Here is an 11,258-nt window from a genome sequence, read left to right on the forward strand (position 1 = left end):
GTTCCACTGTTAATATCAGGCTGACTACTCCTAGGTGATGGGTTATATTTACCAATGAATCATGTGGTGATGAGTTCATTGCCTAATTCCTTTGCTATAAAACGGGTCCCTTTACCATAGGCAGTATGTAGGAGATGCCATGACAATAAACCAGGCATGCTGTAAGATATCAGATAATAGTACTGGTGAAGGTTATGCAATCAGAGAATGCAAATCTATCAAATTATCGATTCTAGCAAAAAGAAATCACTGCCTCCGCCATGGTATAAGATATCCAATGTGGTCAACCAGCCATCAAGTAGCCATCAGGTCTCTCTGGAGAATGATGCCGTATCAAGGGCTCTGCATCATTCTCTGATGCTAGAAGGCCAAGCATTAAATCATCCTTGTTGAGAAGGATTCAGTGTAGTTGAGTCCATGAAGAACTTTCATCCATGCCACCATGGCCATTATCTTTGGGCTCACCTGGCAAGTTCTAGGATGGCCAAGGAGAGAGGCTAGGGTGGTGGAGGCAAGTGGGCGGGGTGGTGGTGGTGGTCTCTTCTGAAGTGGATGCTCTCTGGAAAACATTAATATAAGACACAGAGATCTGTATGCTTTATGTTCACTCCCATAAGTATACACTCACATAACTCTTCCCCAAACCTCTCAGTCTTGTTCCTTCTTGGCCATTGACCAATCGGCCAAGTCATTCATCATGGCCCAGGAATCAGTGTGTGTAGGTATCTTTTTTTTTTTTATAAATTTATTTATTTATTTATTTATTTTTGACTGTGTTGGTTCTTCGTTTCTGTGCGAGGGCCTTCTCCAGTTGTGGCGAGCGGGGGCACTCTTCATCGCGGTGCGCGGGCCTCTCACTGTCGCAGCCTCTCGTTGCGGAGCACGGCTCCAGACGCGCAGGCTCAGTAGTTGTGGCGCATGGGCTTAGTTGCTCCGCGGCATGTGGGATCCTCCCGGACCAGGGCTCGAACCCGTGTCCCCTGCATCAGCAGGCAGACTCTCAACCACTGCGCCACCAGGGAAGCCCGTGTGTAGGTATCTTGAGCCATATCTCCCTCTATAGGAAATCCATGACCAAGTGTACCACTTTCAGCTCTACCCATTGAGAACACGCCCCTTCACTCGTCTTTCAGGACCACCCCGATAGAGTCTGTAATCAGGAGCAGTCCTTTTCTAGAGTGTGCCAGCAAATCACACTGAACCACCAGTGAACCAAGCCCAAATCTTTTCATCCTCTATCAGTTGGTCATAGGGACCCCTTCCTGATGCCACAGAATAAGTTGCATTGGTAGGTCACATGAGAGTCTGGGACACCTGTCCTTATCATTTATTCATGACTCCTAAATGATTACTTTCATCAGACAATGCATTGGTGCTGTGCCCACCCAGCCTTATGACTCAGTGGATCTGTAACGATCCAGTAAAACCAGCTCATGATAGGCAGTCATGGTCACATAGTCTCTTGGCGTCATGTGGTTAAATATTCAGTCTCTACCAAAGCCCAGTAGCAGGCCAGGAAATATTTTTCAAATGGAGAGTGTTTCTCCACCACAGAAGTCATAGCCCTGCTTCAAAACCTAAAAATCTTCACAAGAAGGTCTATCAGAGCTTACCAGGCACTCTGCACAGTGTCCTCACGCACCATAGACGTTTTGGGCACCCTGGTAACTGCTGGTCAAATGGCTGAAGCAGCAGAACAGCTGGCATCACAGCCTGGGTCAGCTGCAGAGTCCTCTCTTCTCAGGGTTGTAGTCAAAACTGGAAGCCTCCTGAGTCACCTGATTAAGGGTCAAAACAATATTCCCAAGTGTGGTAAATGCTACCATCAAAATACAACCAAGTGTTGTGCCCCTTTCTTAGCGGTAAGAGGAGTGAGGAGAAACAATTTGTCCTTTACTTTAGAAGGAATGCCTCCTCTAGGGTAGGGGTTGGCCAACAACCATCCACAGATCAAATATGATCCCCCTCCTATTTTTGTAAATGAAGTTTTATTGGAACACAGCCGCATCCATTCAGTTAACTATTGTCTATGGCTGGTTTCACACTACGATGGCAAAACTGAGTAGTGGCGACAGATACCTTATGCCCTGCAAAGCCTAAAATATTTATTAAAGATAAAATTTGCCAACTCTTGCTCCAGGATAAGAGGGGCCCTAAAAACTTCACCAAGTGGCAGACCCCTGAACCTTCATGAAGTTTATCTCCCATCAGAGGGCATCTAGAATTCTTGACATTTCCTGCTCATGGGTCTGTAAGTAGATGCCACTAATATAGTGAACAGCATGATACTCTGCAAAATTCTTGCAGACCATATATTAAGACAGAGAAAAGCAGAGTTAATTAACTTGGCCCTGAGGCAAAAAAGTGAACGTGTCCCGGTATCTTTGCCATGAGTGCATGTCTGTGTTCAGCTGCAGCCACGCCCTTCTAAGACTGGGAACTGCATTTCCCAGAGTCCCCTTTCCTATGTGCTTCCAGGTTAGAATTTGCCAAATAAAAGAATTCACACAAGATTTGGAAGGTACAGCCGACGTAGAAGCCATTATTCTCTAGCTGTGGTTGCAGCCAAACACATGAACAGACAAAAGTGTCACAAAAGCTTCACACAAGCTCTTCAGAACTGCCCCCTTTACCACTGCAAATTGAGATGCCTGGAGCTTTCCGGAGGTTTCTGAGACTTGCAGTGGTTTCCAGGCAAGCTTTTGAGAACTATGCACTTCACTGCTTGAAGAAGAGATCTCGTGTGTCAGCTTCTCTGACCTTCAGCAACAGTTTCCTTGATTTCCACTCCCTCAGCTTGGCTGGCTCTTCCCACAGCTGTGTGAGCCCCCAATTCTGTATTAAAGCCTTTATTCCCAGAATACATAGAATTGCTCTGTCTTCCTAACTAAACTCTGAAAGTCTTTAGTACTGCAAACAGCTCTGGAATTTGTTTTCCAATCTGTTTAGATGCAAAAGTAGTAATGAACTCACTGATATTGGAAAAAGGGACACTACTACCAGTCCATGGCACGCGGTTACTTAAATTATCACCTGTAATTGGCTAGAGTCAGTGGCCTATAGAAGGCAAGCCTTTGGAAGACCAAGCAGCTATAATAATAGAATGTTGCGGAATACCCCCTCCACAGTGAAGGATAGTTGTTGCATCAGGCACCTCCAATCACAAAGAAAGAAGCACAACATCTTTGGATTTGGAAGACAACTGGGCATGCTGCTATGGCCTATTTGCCGAGTAACCCACAAGGCTGCCACAGGGGGGCAGTGTGGCATCTTGCAAAGTGGCATCTTTGGCTTCAAACAAGTTTGGATGGAGCTTGAGCCTATTTTCTCATATGTAAAATGATCATAAAAAACTTCTTCATAAGGTTATGGTGACTATAAAATGAGCTGAGAAAGCCCTCTAAAGCACACATCCTTGGGTGTTGCCTGAACCACTTTGCAATCTGGTGCCAGCCCAATGACAAAATTTTCATCAGCCCAGAGTAAAATTTGTGCCATAAGGATTGGCAACAATTCTATTTTTTTTTTTCTGTTGTAACATAGATACAGAAGTGCCTGTAAAACATTAATGCAGGGTTTAAAGAATAATAATAATGCAACACCCTTCTAACTAGCACTCGAGTCAGAAATAGAACGTGGCCACTTACCCTGCAAAATGACACCCAGATGAGAGGCAGATGGGGGCTGAAGTTGACGAAACTTCTACCCAGTGCCCTCTGGGGCACAGCCTCACATCCAGTAAGTTGTGGAAGTGCACTCACTTTCCCTGAACCCCCAAACTCTGAAAGGACGAGTTGGGGTTGTTCCAAGCTCATCTCACCCTTCTTCGGAGACAGGCAGGTTGCCAGCTCTCCTCCCTGAGAGGACAAGTCACATTTAGGACACCAGAGGGCGGCCACTCCCCACAGATGGTGGTGCCTGGGAAAACAACAGCTGAACCAAGGGTGCAATGGGCCACAGACTCCCAGGGCTCTTTTTTTTTTTTTAGAGATTCTGTGGCCCACAAAGCCTAACATTATTTATTATCTGGCTCTTTTTTTTTTTTTCAATCATCTTTATTGGAGTATAATTGCTTTACAATGGTGTGTTAGTTTCTGCTGTATTACAAAGTGAATCAGCTATACATATACATATAGCCCCATATTTCCTCCCTCTTGTGTCTCCCTCCCACCCTCCCTATCCCACCCCCCTAGGTGGTCACAAGGCACCGAGCTGATCTCCCTGTGCTAAGCGGCTGCTTCCCACTAGCTATCTATTTTGCCAGGGCTCCTCTTGTTCCTCCTCCTGCTCAGGCCCACACCACACATCAGAACGGTGCAGTGTAAAGATCCATGGTGCTGGTAACTGGGAGACCTGGGCTTGAATCCAACTCTGCCACTTCCTACCTGTGACCTTGAACAAGTGACCTCACCTCTCCAAGCCATGGTTTCCTCACCTGGAAAAATAAGGTACAAAAATAGTACCTACCTCATAGGGTAGCTGGAATGGCAAGTGAGATCGTGTGGCCCAAATATTGTCCAAATATTCATTGTTCTTAGGCATCATAACAGTTCATCTAACTGGATTCTCACCAGAGTCCTGGCGGGCAGAGTAGGTAAACGTGATTCTCATTTTTCAGATGAAGAAACTGAGGCTTAAAGCAGTTATCTGACCTGCAGAATCCTGATGGTTAGAGTCATTTGATTTTCTAAGCCTCTCTCTCTACCATTTCACAGTGATGGCAGCTGGCCTGAAGAGACTTGCCCATAATCCGTTTGTGATTCTGGTATTCTGAGGTCAAGAGAGGGCAAATATATTACCCAAGGCTACATGGTGAGCCAGGGGCCAATCCAGGACTGAATGAGCCAGTCCAGTGGGCTCCTGGTCTGGTGTTCTAGCCACAGCCCCAGACACCCTGATAAGACACAGCCTCATTGTTCTGCCCTGATTGATTGTCAGAGGATCCCATCCTTGTCCTGTCTCCCTGACTAGATTGTGAGCTAAAAGAGAAAAAAAAAAAAGTCTTAAGGAATATATATTATTGATACTATGGAAAATCGTCCATGACGTGTTGCTAAATGAAACAAGGCATCTACAAAACAGTAAGTACATGACCCCGGTGTCTATTTCTGTATATCAGCAGAGGAAAATAGTAGAAGTTCATAATACACAATGGTAAAAATGCTTATCTCTGGGTGGCAGAATTACAGGTAAGTTTTGTATTTTCCCCTTGTACTTTTGTGCATGTGTTTCTAGGTTTATCCAATAAGCATGTTTTATTTCTGTGATCAAAACAAGTGTGTGTGTGTGTGTATGTGTGTGTATTATACAATTTCAATTGTCCATTCAAAAAGATTGTTACATTAAGAGTTGGGGATCTTGGGCTGTCTTTCCCATTAATTTATTGTAACTTTGTTCACTAATGAGCCTCAGTTTCTCTACCTGAAACATAGGGAGGACCCTCCACCCCCTTTACCCAGAGGCTCAGAGCCTTCCTGGTCTGGCTGCTTCAGGTGGCTCCCTCTTCTCCTCAAGCAAGCTTCCAGGCAGTGTGACACCTGCCTCCGTCTCCGCTTCCCCCACTCCATTAATTAATCCCTCACCTCCCTGCAGCTTGCGTTTTGCCCCCTATTCTTCAGACTGCATTCTGCAGGGGTCCCTGGTGGCCTCCAAGCCCCCCCCAAGCCCCTCCCCGGTTCCCCAGCATGGGGCTCTCTTGGTCTGCCCTCCTCCTTGGAGCCCAGTCTTCCCTCGCCCTCTCTGCCCACAGCTCGCCTCGGTTTCCTTAGCCCTCTGGCTGCTGCTTCTCCCAAGGTGCTGCTTCTCAGCAGGGGGTTGGCTGGGGCCCCTTTCTCTATCTTTAGCCTTCCTGGGATGACCTCGCCCATACCACGAGCCTATCAAATGGTCCCCACACCCATCTCCAGCCCACACCTGGCTCCTGAGCTCCAGGCCTGATAGCAAATCCCCAGGGGGCTCACCCCACACTCAGCACAGCTGAGCCCCTTCTCTCCTCCGTCCCCTCCCACATCTCACTAACCCTCCTCCATCGTCCACTCTGAAGATAGCTCCCCAGGTGCCAGTCACTCGGAGCCAAAACCACAAGTGCTCAGCCCGGACTCTTCCTCTCCTCCTCCCTGGCCACGGGGACTTGTCCCCAGGTCTTGGTCAACTCACCTCTCAAGTACCTCTCTAACCTACCCTCCTCCCCAAACCCTGACGGAGGTCCCTCCACCCCTCCTGCAGTGAAGCCATTCTCAACCTCTCCCTCACACTCCCCAGCACTCAACACGAGTTCTGCCCACCTTCCTGCAACAGCCCAGACCCCCTTGAGCCCTCCGCCTCGGTCCCTTACTCATTCAGGGGACCTCACCATGGACCTCCATACCTCTCATCCACAGGACGTCCTTAGAATCCCCACTGGTCTCCCTGCCTTCACTCTCTTTCCCTCCAGCCTGGCCTAAAATATAGGTTATATCATCGTATCATCATAACTATTACTGAGCCCTTAGTATGTGTCAGGCGTTGAGGGCTTTACCTGTATTCTCATTTATTCATTTATTCCTTACCACAAGGTGAGAAAAGTACCACTGTTATTATCTCCATTTCAGAGATGAGAAAAGAGAGGTACACAGAGTTTAAGTAGCCCACTCACAGTTATACAGTTAAATATAGTTACTAAAGTCTTGGAACTGCGATTTGAATACACACAGTCTGATCTGACTGCAGAGCACCTGTCTTTAATCACTCTGCTACACTGCTAATTGGCCTCTTCTGCCAGAAACACCTGGCGGATAAAGTCCACACACTTCTGCCTGGCCTCTGGGGCCCCTCAGACACACCTTTTTCAGTCCCATCACCTACTGTGCCCAACTGGTGCCTCCCAGCTCTCCATCCTGACTGCACTCCTTACCGGCCCACTTCCATATCTCAACCAATGTCTTCTTGCCACCGGCTGCTTGTCTGGCTCAACCCCATCTCCAAATGTCAAAGCCCTCCCATCCTTCAGGGCCATCTCAAAGGCCTCTCCTTCCATGCTGAGTAGGCCGAGCTGAAAAGCAGCCATGATGGCAGAAGGGCCGGCAACTGAGAGACAGGAGACCTGAAAACTTGATCCTTGCCTTTCCAGAAGGTAATTGGGGGATCTGGATCCAGGCCTCACTTTTTCCCTGTGTATAAGATGGAGGGAATAGGATGAGACCATCCTTAGGAGCCTGTCTCACTCTAAGAGTCTAGGGCCCTATGCTTTCATGATCCCTGAAATGGGGGTGAAATTGCCCTCTTTAAATCCCTTTAACGTTCACAGAATAGAGAGAATGTCAGGGCTGGGAAGGGCTTCAGAGAAAATATAATCCCACCCCCTCACTTTTCCCCCTCTCCAAGGGATGCTTAGGCCCAGGGAAGGGCGGAGGGCCGGCTAGCCCTCTGGGGAGTGGTGGGAGGGAGGCCGTGCTCTCTGCTTAATGGAAGACCCATCTCGGCAGGTCCCCAGCCCTGCAGAGAGGAGTGGGAGGAGCCTGGGAGGGCAAAAGCTGCCGAGCCAGGCTCTGGGCCGGTTTGGCCAGCCCTTCCCCAGGAGGCCTCAGTAGTTTTCCATAACCAGCAGGCCTGCAGCCCAGTACACGTGCTCCCCTCTCCCCTTGCCCCTCACATTCCTCAGCACACTTAGGCAGCAAAGTGGCATTCAGGGCCCTGATGCGGCGGGGCCGGGAGGGAGGCCCACACACAAAGACTCACTGATACCAGTAAAGCCACAAACACGCAGACCCAGAAAGATAACATAGATCCAGATGAGGCAAAAGGAATCACACACAAACAACACACGCAGAAACAATATGCCCATCCCGCCAGACAAGTAGGCCCATTCTCAGAAGCACACACACATAAGACTGTCACACAGAGATATGCAACCCGTGCGCAGACACACACAGGCACGTTCACCCCGGGAGACTCCCGTGCACACTCGGCAAACACCCCACCCCCAGCCCCTGCCATCCTCCCTCCTCCTCCGGCCCCCCACACTGCTTGTCTAGATCAAACATTAGTCAAGGAAAGGGTGAAAAATCCTGAGCTGCCCCAGTTCTGGGAGATAGGACAGGGGCTAGACAAAACCCAGGGCCCAGCCAGGCTCCCCCTGCACTGAGAAGGCGCCACTTTTTAATTCCAAAGAATTCACGGGACAATCCCCATCCTGTTCCCAGAGGCCAGGGTGAGGCTTGTTCTAGAGCATCACCCCTCCATGACCCTTTCTCCAGCCTCTCAGATTCCAGCTTTGTCCCCAGCTGTTAAGGGCAGAGCAGAGGGGCACTCAGCAGCCATCCCCCTGGTTCATTTCCCTCCAAGCCCCTCTCCATCCCCACACCTGTCTCCCTCACTCTGTCTCCCCACTTCAGCCCAACATCCTTCCTCCAAGAGATTACCTTCACCGGGTCCACCACACTCAGGAACCCAGAAACACAACTCCTTGACCAGATGGACCCAGGGGCTTACACCCTCCCCAGAACCTCCCATGGGATGTTCCATGACTACCTGGTGGCCAGGGGGTCCAGCAGGGGGACTGCATACACATAGCGCCCCGCGTTGAGTCAGCAGAGGTGGCTCCAGTCCCAGCCTCACTCCACCTGTCTGGGAACCTTGGACAGGTGGCTTCAACTCTCTGAGCCTCAGTTCCCTCATTTATAAAATGGGGATCGCGATGCCGCCCAGCTCTCAACAATGTATGTAGTTTATCACGGGGGCTTAATTTAGATCCCTGGTTTTAATCAAGAAATGGGCTAAGACTACTACTCACTACCGCGAGCCTCAGTCTCCCTGTCTGGGAAATGCGGTAACTCTTGCTACCCTGGGGGATCGAAATACCCTGTCCGGAGCAGACGGCCTCTGGGCGGGGGCGCCCGCCACTGGATTCCGCTCCCCTCGCGCCCACCTCACCCGCGGCCCCACTCGACCCGGTTCCCACGCCGCCGGGCCCCAGCCGGCGCGGGCTGTCAGCCGGAAGGGATTTGGGATCAGCTGCGTCGGCACAGAGGCCGCCTTGTCCCGGTGGGGACCCGAGGCCGCGGTGGGGCCGCGCGGTCACGTTGCTCGGCGGCTGCGGTGCCAGCGGCCACCCGCCCCCGGCCCCGCCCGACCTGGGGCCGCTTCAAGGGCCGGCGCCGGATTTCCTGGCCCCGCGCCCAGCGCCCCGCGGGCTGTTTGGGGGGCGCGCGGCGCGGAATCTGCTGGGCCTCGCAGGGCTCACGGTTTCCGCCCAGCGCCGGGGGCGGCTGGAGGGGGCTGCCGCGCACTCCCCGCCCGTCCGCTCCCACCCGCAGGCAGCAGCCAAAGCCCACTCCTCAAGCTGGACCCCCAGCCCTCCCTGCAAAGGGCGTGGGCCTGGCGTCCTGCCCCCTCCTCATCCCAGGCATCCCGAAGGACGACCACAGATTTCCCCCAGAAAAAGCCTTGGAACCTGCGAAAGCCTCTCGGGATGAGCTCATCTGAAGATGGATTGGGGGCAGAAGGGACGGAGCGGGGCAGGGGTGGGTGGGGTGGCCGGAGGGAAGGCCTCACTGTCTGTTAGGTGTTGGGACCAGCACCGGGTGTTCTGAGTCAGGTTGCTGGGATACAGTCAGGGTGTTCTGGGTCTGAGTTGGAAGTCAATCAGATGTTATCTGGTCCAGTGTTGGGATCTTCTCGTTCAGAGTTTGGGTGTTGGGACCCTCTCTGGGTGCTCTCCTCTAGATGTTGGGACCTTCACTGAGTTTCTGGATGGAGTTGTAGGGATCCACTCAGGCCAAGTTTGCAATGGAAGCTGATCCAGAGGTATCTGGTCCAGGTGTGGGGATTGTTTCTCCAGGTTCAGCGTCTGGGTGTGGTGTTCCTCTCCAGGTCAGGTTGTTGGAGCCTTCTCTGGTGTGGCTTGGAAGCCCATCTAGTACCTGTGGTCCAGTGTTGGCGATCTTCTCTGGGTGTCAAGGGTCTGAGTTTGGCACCTGCCCAGGCAGATTAGGTCCAGGTGTTAGTAGCTGCTCTAGATTTGACATAATGTTTAGCCCCAGAGCCTTCCATTGGCCTGAAGGCACATATCACGGCTCACCATCCGCCCCAGTTCATCAAGAACCCTGTGGAACCAGCTAAAGGAGGGCCCGTGGCAGCTCAGCTTGACACCCCTCTTCAGAACCCAGGAATTAAGGGCAGACCCTAAACTCCAGTTGGGAAGCAGAGTGACTGCACTCTGCCCAGAGGCACATCCTTTCCCTTCTCTACATTCATTTCCTCACCAAGAAAATGGAAGATTGGATCTGATGTTCTCCAAGGTCCCCTACACCACCCTCTCCCTGTCCTCCCCTACACACACACACACACACACACACACACACATTGCTCATTCCCATCTCTCCACATTTGTTCACACTGGTCTTCCCATCCAGAATGCTCTCCTTTCCCTTTCCAGCCTCTACGAGTCCTCCAGCCCCCTATCTGCTAGAAAACCTTCCTTACTCCCACCCCGCCTTCCAGCCTGACTCTCCTGGTTCTCTCCGTCTGGCTGGGAGCTCTCTGAGGGCAGGGCCCTGTCTATTCCCGGCTCTCCACTCTGAAGCCTCGTTCTAGATGGGCATGGGGCTCAGGGGTTCAGGCTCAGCTCAGCCACCATCCCAGGTTGGCAGTTGACCCTCTAAGAAGAAGAAGAATTTCTTTAGTCTCTAATACCCCAAATAGTGGGGTGGGCACTAAGCGGCTTTAGGAGGCCTGTCTCCTGCCCACACCAATCCTCCTTTCCAGGCCACTGCACCCATGTGACAGACGGTCTGGGGCACCGGGGAGCCCTCAGAATCACGTGGGCCCAGGTGGGTAGCTGGAAATTGACTGCCCAGCTCTACCTCTCCTGGGTGGCTGTGTCCCAAGCAGTCAGAAACCCCAGAGGGCAGGAGTGATCTAGATCAATTACTCTGTTTTCCAGACCAACCTGCACAGTCAAGCACGTGAGCATGGCCGTCCACGTGCACACACGCATATCCACACAGACATGCACACACACACATGCATACACACATGCATCTCTCGCAGAGGGAACTAAGCCAGGTTCTGAGCTAGACCCATTGCAAACAATATTTCCTAGTCCTCACGGCAGCCCTGTAAGAATCACTAGCATCTGCAGACGAGGAAACTGAGGCTCAGAGAGGGGAAGGGACTAAGCTGAGACCACATAACTGTTAAACGTGGAATCAGAATTCAAAGCCATGCCCTTTGCACAGCACCACCCTGCTGCTGCGCGTGCACAAGTGCACACACAACTT

The 11,258-nt window shown here is 51.4% G+C and overlaps 1 long non-coding RNA gene across 1 annotated transcript; it reads right to left on the bottom strand.

The window, feature by feature from the left end:
* Window positions 1–408: 408 nt before the first annotated feature.
* LOC133088665 (uncharacterized) lies at window positions 409–4,548 on the bottom strand. The gene is made up of 3 exons (XR_009700537.1): window positions 4,468–4,548; window positions 1,614–1,778; window positions 409–559 (listed from the first exon to the last, which is right to left on the bottom strand). It is a non-coding gene; the product is annotated as an uncharacterized LOC133088665 (long non-coding RNA).
* Between the last annotated feature and the right edge of the window lie 6,710 nt (window positions 4,549–11,258).

Source organism: Eubalaena glacialis, chromosome 3, assembly GCF_028564815.1.
Source record: "Eubalaena glacialis isolate mEubGla1 chromosome 3, mEubGla1.1.hap2.+ XY, whole genome shotgun sequence".
NCBI classification, from domain to species: Eukaryota; Metazoa; Chordata; class Mammalia; order Artiodactyla; family Balaenidae; genus Eubalaena; species Eubalaena glacialis.